This window comes from Fukomys damarensis, unplaced genomic scaffold (genome assembly GCF_012274545.1).
Source record: "Fukomys damarensis isolate Sample0158 unplaced genomic scaffold, DMR_v1.0_HiC HiC_scaffold_6, whole genome shotgun sequence".
In the NCBI taxonomy this organism is placed as follows: Eukaryota; Metazoa; Chordata; class Mammalia; order Rodentia; family Bathyergidae; genus Fukomys; species Fukomys damarensis.
In genome coordinates this window covers 22,970,165-22,982,065 of record NW_022900918.1, presented here as the reverse complement: position 1 = coordinate 22,982,065, position 11,901 = coordinate 22,970,165, and positions in this window count along the sequence as shown.

The window sequence follows — 11,901 nt, the reverse complement described above, 5'->3', positions numbered from 1 at the left end:
CTCAATTTCATCCTCTTCTGCTTCTTCTACTCCTGAGACAATGCTGTTGGATCAACAACATCATGTCATTTACATTGTTTCTCATTTACACTGCCAATTCCCCAAGTCTGCCTCAGATGCTTTCCTCATAGCAGTCAGTTCTTATGTTGCAGTGGTTACCTCCTATATGCCCCACCACATCCAATTTTTACCTGCAAATGTGTCATCAACTTTGTCATAAGATATATTTCTCCAGTATGCAGTTCTGATTATTTGACCCCTTGCAAAGACTTTAATGTTTTCCCATGTCCATAAAACACTATTTAGTATAGATCTTTGGGCCCTCTAACATCTAGCTACAAAACATATTATTTTATACATGGAATCTAATCTCCAACTTTACTACTATGTAATGCCAGCCACTATTTATATTTTTTAGGGATTTGAGACTCCAAACTTTGTACTAATTAGAGACTATAGACATTCTCTTTTACAAGAACTTAGAGTCATAAGGGTATTAAAAAAGACTACTGATTTGATATTGATTCACCGTGTAAGAATATTCTTTTTATTTGTATTATAGGCTTCAAAGAAGCAAATATAGGAACGTTTTGGAAGACACTTGTATTCCCACTGTCTGTGAGGATGGGAAAGCATCAATGTTTCATATTTTTAAAAATATGGCAGGTGTAAGGAGTGAGATGGATATCAAGGCATTCTAAGCCTTATATTTTGTGCTAACATCATTGTCTTCAAACCACCTCTAACTCAACACTCCAAATGTTTGTTTCTACTTAAATTTTCCTGTTAATTCTAATTAAAGCAAGAAATGTTCATTCAGTACTAAGATGTGCTGAACCTTATTTCAACTTATAACCAAAAAAAAGAGAACTTCTTTATTTGAGATGCAATATTAAGACACTTTAGATAAGTGACATAAATGCCACCAAGACAAAGCAGTGACGGGCTGTTGATGGAAAGATTGCACTGGAGAACTATTGCATGAAAGGGATTACTACTTATTTCTGTAAAATAAAATAAGCAAATAATTTCTAGCTATTTTTTACAGATGAAAGTCGTAATAATATCTAATAGTTCCAAAAATGAACACTGCAAGCCAATTCTAAAAATAAATATATCACAGATCCCATCTGTTATCTTGCTTTGTTAGATTGCTATGCCCGTACTTCATGGCATAAATAGAGCGCATTTTCTTACGCAGTTTTACTGTTTCCCATTTGTCATGCAGTCCTCACGCTCTAGCTTTTTTAGACAAAATCGACAAACATTGTTTTGAATGACAAATGGACTCACCCATCAAAAGGACAACAATGTCTTTGACCTTAGAGGATATTCTTAAAGTGAAATTTTGTGACCATAAACAAGTGTTTCATTTTTCCTAAAGAAAGAGACGCAGTAAAATAAATACTTATTAAAGAGGTTAATTGAGGCGTTCCCAGATTTTGCTCTGATTTTACAATTAAATATATTACATTTCAAAAAAGAGAAATCTTTGCAATGTAAATGAACTATGAAACAATTCTATGTAACAAACCAACACAAACCCCAGTGGTTTCTATTAAAAATATTTGTTTCCCTTTCTTACTGTCTGCAGTTCCCTTGGAGCAGCTCAGCTCTAGGCGATGATTTACGTGGGTGTAGCTTGGTCCCTGTTACCTGATACCAGGATATGAATTCAAGTCTTTTTCAAGTTTTAAAGGTGGCAAAGCTACATGAAACATGGTTTTATAGCAGATCAGTGGAGCACAGACAACACGCCAGACAGCAAACTGTTTTAAAGTGTCCTTCAACACATGTTTCACTAGGCAATTAGAATTAAGTGCCTAAGTGCAAAATCTTACCTTCAGGAAAATGGATTCTTCCTGGTAAGGAGGGGAAGTGACTGTTTCCTGAACAATAATTTACTCTCTTAAAATCCAACCTCTTGTTGACAAATACACATTTTCCTCTTTATACAAAACATCCATACATACATTCCCTAGAACTTATTGAAAGTTTCATCCATTTATAACCTTAGGCTAGGTTTCAGGATCTAGTGATTATATTAAGTGTCCATTTGGCTCTTCTTGGTTCAAAGACAAATGAATTAAATAGGTAATGATGTAATTATGCAAGGATGACAAAAGAATGAGTGAGTAAATGATGGAATTGTAACATTTAAAAGCAGAAAAGAAAAAATCTTGGGCCACATAAAATTTAATGGTCTGTAACAACTCAGAAATAATTCAAATTTCTTTTATCAGAGTTAAAATCCAACTGCCAATTCAATATTATCTATGGGTTTTGGGTTCATTTACTTTTTTTCTTTTTCTTTTTTTTTTTCATTAATGTGGTTCATTTTCTAGGGAAACCTTTCCTTTCTATGATTCTCCAGGCCAGAATTGAAAGTATTCTCTTCCTGGCAAGGGAGAAAACTTTCTGTCTTCTTACTACAGGTATGATATTAATAGCACGTGTATTTTGTTTTCACAGCTCAAAAGTAGTCTCCGTTTGCTTAATCTTGGTGTGAGAGCTTGCATTTGTTCCGCTGTTTCAAATACATTGTGAGTCTGCTGTGCATGATGTCTGTTGATTCCAAATTTGAGGGAAAGACCCACCCTCTTTGAAGATGACACTTTCTCTCTCTCCGCTTCTCTCTTTGTCTATTTCCATCCTACTCCTGTCACTGCCCCTCTTTATCATTTCTTCTTCCCTCACTTCCTGTAGTCTTAAGTACAGGTACTTAAAAAAAAAACCAAACAAATGTATTAGCACATGTTCAATACACATCCTAATTGTTTCCATTTCCCCTACTCTTTACCTCTCTCCCACTTCCTTCTACCTTAGGATCCTCTTTTCATGTGCAGGAGAATCTAATTCCCTGTTTCCTATAATCTTTCTTTTATTTTGCTTTTTAAATTATTTATATTTTGGGTTTCTGTTATAAAAGAAACCATGTGGTATTTAAGCATGTACATGTAATTTATTTCATTTAACATGGTTTCCAGGTGTACATTTTCCTATAAATGATGCAAATTTATGATTACTTATGGCACAGCAGTACTCCATTGTATGTAAATGTCATATTATCTTTATCCATTAGTTTGTTGATGGACTTGTAGTATAGGTCATTCAAGATTTAGCTGTTTTGAGGTGTGCTGGTTTAAATATAGGCAACCTTGTACTGCTGTAGTATGATGTTTTAGCATATTTTGTCCTCTAAAGCAATCTCAATCCACTTCTGTGTCTTTGATTTCATTGCTATTGCAGTGGCATATTGGATTTAGCCTTTTCAGGAGACTACTTTTTAGTGGTCACACATTCGATTTGGTGGGAAGCAGTACTATTTTTTTTTTCTTAAATTCTTTAATTGGTACATTTTAGGTATACAATACATTTACATTTATCATTGGAACTTGTACCTTTACATGACTTATCTTGGTTACTTTTTCCCCAATACCCTGCTCTCCCTTGGTTAGAAACATTATTAATCAGTACCTTTTTGTTGTTGTTTTTGTTGTTACTAGAGATTTAACCTAGGACTTTTCTACTGAGCTATCTTGCAACCATTTTTTTTTTTTTAATTTTGAGTCAGGGTCTCACTAAATTGCTAAATTTCCCATGGTGGGCCTGAATTTGTAATATTCCTGCTTCATCTTTCTGGAGCACTGGGAATACAAGTGTACAGCACAACACGCAGCCTAACATTTTAGATTCTTATTTTTGTCTATTTTTTTCCTGTTTACAAACCACCTAGTTCCTTTCTGATTGCATTGCTTTCTTCTTGTTGATCTGGTTTTACCTTATTCAGTGTAGCTCCCACAATTAACATTCTGCTTCTAAACTTATTTCATGAAAAGAAAATGAAAGTTTACTAGATACATTTTTTAATTCTTTGGAGTTAGCAAAATGACAATTTCATCAGAAGTTTCATTTCTACCTAACATGAGCCATTCTACATTTTAGCCTCTAAAAGTGTTTCATTATATAAAATGATCAGCACCTTATATCTGATAAAAATGTTTATACTTATTAGCTCTTTCCAAAATAATATTACAAAACATCTAATTCAAAATGAGTTGTTTAAACCCAGAGCGTTTTTTTCCTACTCTTTTGTACAGACATTGGTAGAGCTCCACTGTGCATATGTATAAATTCACTGGATTGGCTGAACTTATTTTCAGTAATTGAATCCAGGTTTAGTTTCTGTTGGCTCCATTAATGCTTATGCTAACTGAAAGAGTAGGAATATTTTCTGATCAGTAGTATAATCCATCACAATTCTCTACCTCTCAGTGCCACCATCTATAAAATAAAGGCAGTGCTTCGGATTCTTAATAGTACTCGGAAAAGCAGTGGTAGCGATGTCAACACATATTTTTCATAGAAAACACCTTTTCTCAGTCAATCACTACTTACATACATATTTACTTCTCTGAGTAGCCACATGTAATTTTTAGAATAGTCATAAATAGTATCATTTTTTCTCTGAATAATTAATAAAGTAGAAATAACAAATAAACATGACTGGCAAAATGCTAGATGTTTGTCTATAGTAATTAAAGTTAAATGATTAAGTGATAATGAGTATTATTCTTTGTTACCTTTTTGTTATTCATTCAGAAGAAAGTATGCTCTCCTTATGTATTTCTCTTAGTTTGGTTAAGTGATTTAATAAATATATAATTTTTCCTAGAAAACCTTGTATCACACTATAAGAATTAATTTAAGAGGGTGGTTGTTTTCTATTCTTCATGAATTTTGAACTAAACCCTGTTATCTTTTATCTTTCCATTTATTTCTCTCAACATTCAAATTTAATTAGCAGAAGAGAAGATATGAAAGTGTAATAATGAAATAAGAAATGATTATGAAACCTGAGTAGTAACTAAAATTGTAAATATTTCATTTGTCTATGTATTTCATATGCCTATGTGTACACATGTTTGTAGCTAACTGTGCTGTTATCTTTGCAGTTAATATTGGGCAACATTTGGCAAATTATTAATAGAGACACTTTTTGTCTCACTATATTGAAAGCTGAAACTCCATGGATAAAAGAATTACCTACCTGCACTGCTAAGTTACTAGTTATCAGCCACAGTAGGTATAACAAAGAGCACACAGATATTGCTCTCTTCCTGTTGTAGGACATAAAAGGTATACAATAATGATATTTTTCTTTTCAGACATGTTTCATACAGGCATTGATAAACTATGAACTCTATTTCTAGTATTCTCAATAAGCTCCCTTGCTATTTCATGAGATTATTAAATAAAGTTTAAAAATATCCTTCTTTTGAGAAGAAATGAAAATTCCAAGGGATTTTCAACAAGCTATTAAAGTAAATAACAATATACAGAGGTCCTTGGGTCATCTGTATGATATTAGAAGCATCGTAAAGCTGTGTCTCTTGAACTTTTATTTGTATGGAGAATTGATTTTCATATGATTTTCAGTTTGATTGTAAATGACAATACACATTTGAAAACAGTGATAGAAAAATATAATATATTTAACTTACTTATTTTCAATTCTATTTTTCTTCTATGAACCAATCATTATGTCCTTTAATATTGCAAATAAATTGTTTCTGTGTAGTAATATTATTGATTGTAAGAGAAACTAAGTCATACTGTATTTAAAGTGTTTATTTTCAGAGGAATAATTAATTTATTCCTTAGCACACATAAAAAGCTCATGAATTTTCAGTATTATTCCAGAGCATGCATATGTTTCTCCAGCACAGAAACCTATCTCAACATTCTTTTTTTTCTAATGATTATGCCATCTTAGAAAAAAAAATGCATTTTTCCCCTTGTCCCTCTCCTCCCTCAAACCCTCCTCCCCTCCCCATTTACCAAGACCTGTCATATAAAGGTATAAGATCCCAGTAATGAATGTAACTGTACTGTATACCTAGAATGTACCAATAAACTCAAAAAAATATTATGATCCACATGCCAGAATATAATGGTTTTGAGAGATGTGTATTTTGGTGTTAAGTGTGTAGATCAGGAGTCATGAACCAAAATGCAAACAAAGTAAATGTGTGAAACACTGGATGGATAGGAATGAAGAGATTGGTGGCATATGAAAAATGAAAAGTGTGAGGGGTATCCAGTGAATAGCTACAGTTGGATGTGGTCGTTGGGAATGTGATTTTAGTGTTTCCAGTCATCCTCAACTGTCAAAAGATCTGGAAAGCCAGATTATTTTTTTTTTATTTTAAAAGACTTATTTTTAAGTATTAGCAATATATATTAAAAATTTAATGATGTGTTTGTGGCCAACACATTTTATGAGAAACTTTTATTCCCATGGCTCTTGGTTTCTCTCTTTGATCAGGAATAATTTTTAACTCATGCATTCCCTATCTTTAAATGAAATTAATGTACAATCCAATAAATAAAACTATCATAACAAAAAAATGCAATTTTAAGTCCTTGAAAAACTAACATCTTCAGTCATTTGAGATGAAAACACACACACACACACACACACACACACATATGAAAGACAAAAGCCATATGTGAGCAGTTTTTGAGGAAGAAAATTATTCCCTCAGTAAATAAATATATTTAAAAATGACACCTTCAAAATTCAGATTGGAAATTTCACCATCGTGCTGCTGGTTCCATTTTGAAACAAGTAAGTCATTAACAGCATTTTTGAATCCAGTGTGTATTTTTAAGGAGAAGCAAATAGATATTTAAAAAATAAATAGAAATTAAAATCTATACACACATCATGATATTTATGAGCAAATGCATTAGGGTTCAGATGAAGTGGCATTGAAAATGTTGGACCATAGCTTTCTTCCTAGTAGTATCCATATTTAAACTGCTAAATAAAACCATAAAATGCTATATATTAATGCAATGAAATGTTTAGATATACATATACAAATCTGTCTCTTCAAATGTGTCATTTCTTTATGGTGAACATAATCAAAGGCCTTCTTAAGCTTTTGAAATGTACAGTGCATCGTGAACTGTATTTGTCCTTCTGTCCAAGAATTGCCTAGATCCTTTTGTTCCTATCTAATTGCAACTATTACTCAATCGTCAACTTTTCCCATTCCCTCTCTCTTTCTTTCTGGCCTCGTCTGGAATCACCATTTTTCTCTCAACATCTACAAGATCAATTTGCTTGGAGGCCACTTAGGAGAGAGAGCATGCAGTGTTTATTTTTCCATGCCCATTTTATTTCATCTAACATAAGGACATCCAGTTCATTCAAGTTGTCATAAATGACAGGATTTTATTCTTTGTGTGGCTGAATAGTTTTCCATTGTGTGTATGCATCATATTTTCTTTATCCTTTCATCACTAGATGGACAGTTACATTGTTGCCATTTCTTAGGTATTGTGAATTATTTTACCTGTTTTATAAAGTAAAATAATGTATAAAAAGAGAGATAAAATTAATATTTTAACATGGAATGCATACCTACACATGTATTTCATTGGTAAACTCTGTATATATGAAGCTAGAATTCTATAAATGAGAGTAATGACAAAACTCTAACATGAAAGGAGCATTTACTAACAAAAATAAGGCAAGTTGGACACTTTGTAGCCAGTTTTTATGTTTCGTGATCATAAAAATCACATAAGATTGTCTTTGCATTTTACAGCGTCAGAGAAAAGGGAACTTTTAATTTAGACATATTTGGGGGTTTCCTAGTACAAGAAAAAAATTTGGATTAAAAAGACAGTGTTTATTTAGTTTGGTATTTTGGACTTCTTTAAAATCTCTCAGATTCCTATTTAAATTGAAATATTAAATGCATGCAATACGCTGGGTTGCAGTAGATTAAACATATAAAATTAATTTGAACAGAGTGTAGCGTATCACAAAGCCGCATACACTGTAAGATGCTATTTAAAATGTTAGACAAACATGATTGTGGTTAAGTGACACATGTAATTCATTTTTATTTAATTATTTTAAATACACACACACACACATATATATGTGTGTGTGTGTGTGTGTGTGTGTATATATATATATATATATATATATATATGGACTATTAACTATTGAGAATGAAAGCAAATAACAGCAACAATAACAGAATCCAGAAACAAACAAAACCTTGCAGGAAATTGTGTGACAGCTGCCTGCAGACACAGATTGCTGTGAGCTGTGAGGCCTGAAGAAAGCTGCTGAGAATTTTCTTGAGCATGTGATCTAAAATGTGCCCCAATGCTTTTTTTTTGGAGATTTTACCTTCTTCATTCATAAATGTAGACTGGATGAATAATCCATTCACTGACTCTGTTCACATCAAAAGTTGGGAACATAGATCAAATACTTATTTTTTTCTTTGCAAAATGCTAACCTCTTCACACTTACATTTACCAGGAGACAGTTTTTCATTTTTATTTTGTCTGAAAGTAAGCTATATACCTGAGAGATCCATGATCTCCACCCTCCGCACTTCTACCCCTACCGTCTATCAGGCAGATTCCAAAGCTGTCCTGAGTCGTTGCTGGCTACACCATTGCCCCAACTCTCTGACAGATTCAGGACCAGCCTCATGGAATCCTTCTCTTCTTTCAACAGTCACCACCCAAGGAAGTGATCAATGCTCACAGGTCATCTATAGGAGGTAGTATAAGCACTGTCTCCTCTGATCAAAAGAATTCAAATTTTGCTCTAGGTACCAGTTTTTCTCTTTTTTCATTGAATTTTTCTCTATATATTATTCAAAAGTATCTAGCATGCATTTCATTTTACATCTTGTTACTGTCTTCCTGACTTAGAGCTTCATCTCCCATACAGAAAGGAGTTTTGTTTGCTTTAGTGCATTCACTAGTGTCTGCCAGGCGGCATTAATTCATTCCGAAAGTATTTGAATGGATGAGTCAACGATTCCATGAACTGTCTCCAAATGTCACAGGCAATAAGAGTGTTTACCTTAGTGTCTCAAACCCCAGTGTTTTTGACAAAACCAATGCTTTCTCACGCCATGGGCTATCTTTTTTATTTATTCATATCCTGTGACTACTTCACTGTTCAGATAACAAAGAGGAAGACGATGCCTTCAGTTCCTCACAGCACTGCATCCTCACCTCATAGCCTACTTTGAAATTTCTAGAAATTTCTCAATATCTTTCCCCCAATTAAGTGGAATCCCAGATACTGAGAGTTCTTTCTTTATTGACATATGAGATAGCTATAAAAAGACATGATAGCCTACCTCATTTCTTTCCTCATTACATATTATCTTCCTTTGCCTATAATCTCTAGGTTGGAGCAATGGTTATATTTACTTTCATTTCTAAAAGAATCTGTCTTATTCTTCTGAAGTACTGTACAGATAAATTAAGATTAAAAGTCTATAATTGTTCAAGCTGCTCCGTATTTTATGTTTATTTTTTATTTTTTCATTACCAGGGATCAAAGTGGGGACCTTGTGCTTGCAAGGCAGGTAGTGGAATCACTGAGCTAAATCCCTGGGTCATGCTCGATACTTTCTTAATGTTTTAGAAATGGGTGCCTTTAGAAATTAATAAGATCAATATTTTTTAACACTGCCTCAATATTTCCACTTATTCATAAACTGAATTTTCTATATGTGAATTAGTTTCTAAAAGTGCTATGTTTATTTGCAAAACTAAATCTAAATGAACAATGTTTCAGAAGCAGTACCAAGTAGTGACCTATCCTCGTTTTCCACACATATAGGAGAGAAGGAACCTTGGGAATACATGTTAATTACTGCCACAAATTCATTATGTCAAGTGATTGCACTTGAGCTCGTGATCTGCCATCCCTTTTTCTTCCTGAATTCATCTGTCTTTCCTTATCTGTGTTCTTTTTCTCCCTCTCCCTCCCATTTGGTGGCATGTTCATTTTTCAACCACTTTACCTTGGCACCACTAACAAACCTTACTCTTTTTATTTTCTCCCACATCCAGGCTGTTCAACCAACACATTTCAAAATTCTGTTATTTCTTCCTGTTCCTGTCCTTAGAAGCTGTCACTTCCTTTCTGTTCCTGGAGCCAAAAACCTCATCCTAATATCTCTATCCACAGGAACATGTTCCTTCTTTCTCCACCAACAGTTTTTCTATGATTAAACCATATAAAGTCAGAAAGTTTCTGTTTTCCATCCAAGGTGATTATACATTTTACTTTAAATTACTTCTGAATCAACCAATGTCGAATTCCTCTGAATCACCCTGGAACTCTCCTTACAGATGATGCAAATAACTTCTCCCTCTGTCAAACTTGCTTCTCCACCTTGTTTACAGGGTCTGGTACAGTTTGCTTATTGTTTCTTCTCACATATCTGGCATGAACAATGTGACGTTTTATACTTTTTTCATTAGCATTTCTCTGAACTACACAATGTTTACCTTCCTTGTGGGGACTTGATTCATGCATGTAACACATCTTAATTCGTTTTTTCATCTGCTTTCCCTTCCCTCTCTCCCCCCTCCACCCATCTCTTCTTGATTCCCTTTCTTTGTGTATATGATTGCAGTACATAATGTTTATACTTCTTGTGTGTATATTCTTTTAATCCATCAGGATAGAACAAAATATGTTGTGGTAACAAGCAAGCCCTGAGTTTCAGCTGTTTATAACAACAAAGGACCTTTTTCACTCAGCACCAGTCTCAGGTTGACGCCTGCCTGTGTAGTGATTCCATGGTTCCTGCAGTATAAATCCAGTGCTGACAGTTGTATTTGGCTAGTTTGAGACAAAAGAACATAGGACTCTCAAACTGTCTTAGAAATGACAAAGGGTACTCCTGCTTACATATTTTAACATTGTCACATGATCATCCCCAAGTTTGATGAGGTAGGAATACTTGTTTCCTGGGGGTTCACTGAAGGCAAAAACAACAACCTATTTGGACAACAGGAATATGATCTTCCAGAAATTCCTAGTTACTATAATCAAGCCCAAAACTTCTGCATGTATTTTGATGAAGAAAATTCAGCTAATATGAAAACATGACTGGCATCATCTATCAATATCTCTCATATATGAGGTTGTCAGTTTGAAGCAGAGCTCTGGCACATAAGTCTGAGTCACAAAGTCAGGCAGAATGTGTTTTGGACAGTGTGAGTTCCAGAAGCACAGATGAGTATGACGGTAGGAGGCCACTGCAGCTCCTTCTACCCAGGTGTTTACACAGGGGCAGGGAAGCAGAGTGGGAATGTTCTCTGCTAAAAAGACTAAATAGACAGAAAGAATCAATAGCAAATGCATTAGCCAGGGCCCCATTGCGGGAGAAAATGTTGACCAAGTTCAGGACTCTTTTCTAAAAGGCAAGACAAAGAACTGATATGAGATTCAAAGCATTGCCATTCTCAATTGAATTTGAGCAGTATCAAGGTGAGATTCATTATTTTAACTAAACATGTAATTACACTTGGATTTACCAATTGATTTTTCACTTCCGTGAAGCTTTTTGAACTCAATTTTAAATAAATTATACCATTTTAAATTCAGCATAACATCTACAAAATATTGTTTTCATTGAGTATGTCATTTATTTAAAAAGTTCATCAAGTAAACTATAATAATTTTGATTTCTTATTTGACATTAGATAATGAAATCAGACAATCACAAAATTCAGTTCTGTAGTTGATATTAGGATTGTTTTAATGTGAAATCCCAACTAATCCTATAACAGTTTTTCAATAAGAACTGACATTTATTCTTCCTCTACTTAAATTTCTTTTAAGGCTTTTGCTTTATCACTTATCAATTTATTATATTATAAACACTTGGTTTTTTTTTATAAAAATCTTCCTTTATGTTTACCTGAAGTCTACTTTGCTGAAATTTCTTGTCTTTTATCATAGTCCCACACATCCAATGAAACAAAAACAGGTACATTTCATCTTTTACATGAAATAAATTTAAACCTTTTCAAACCGCTATAGCTTTTTTC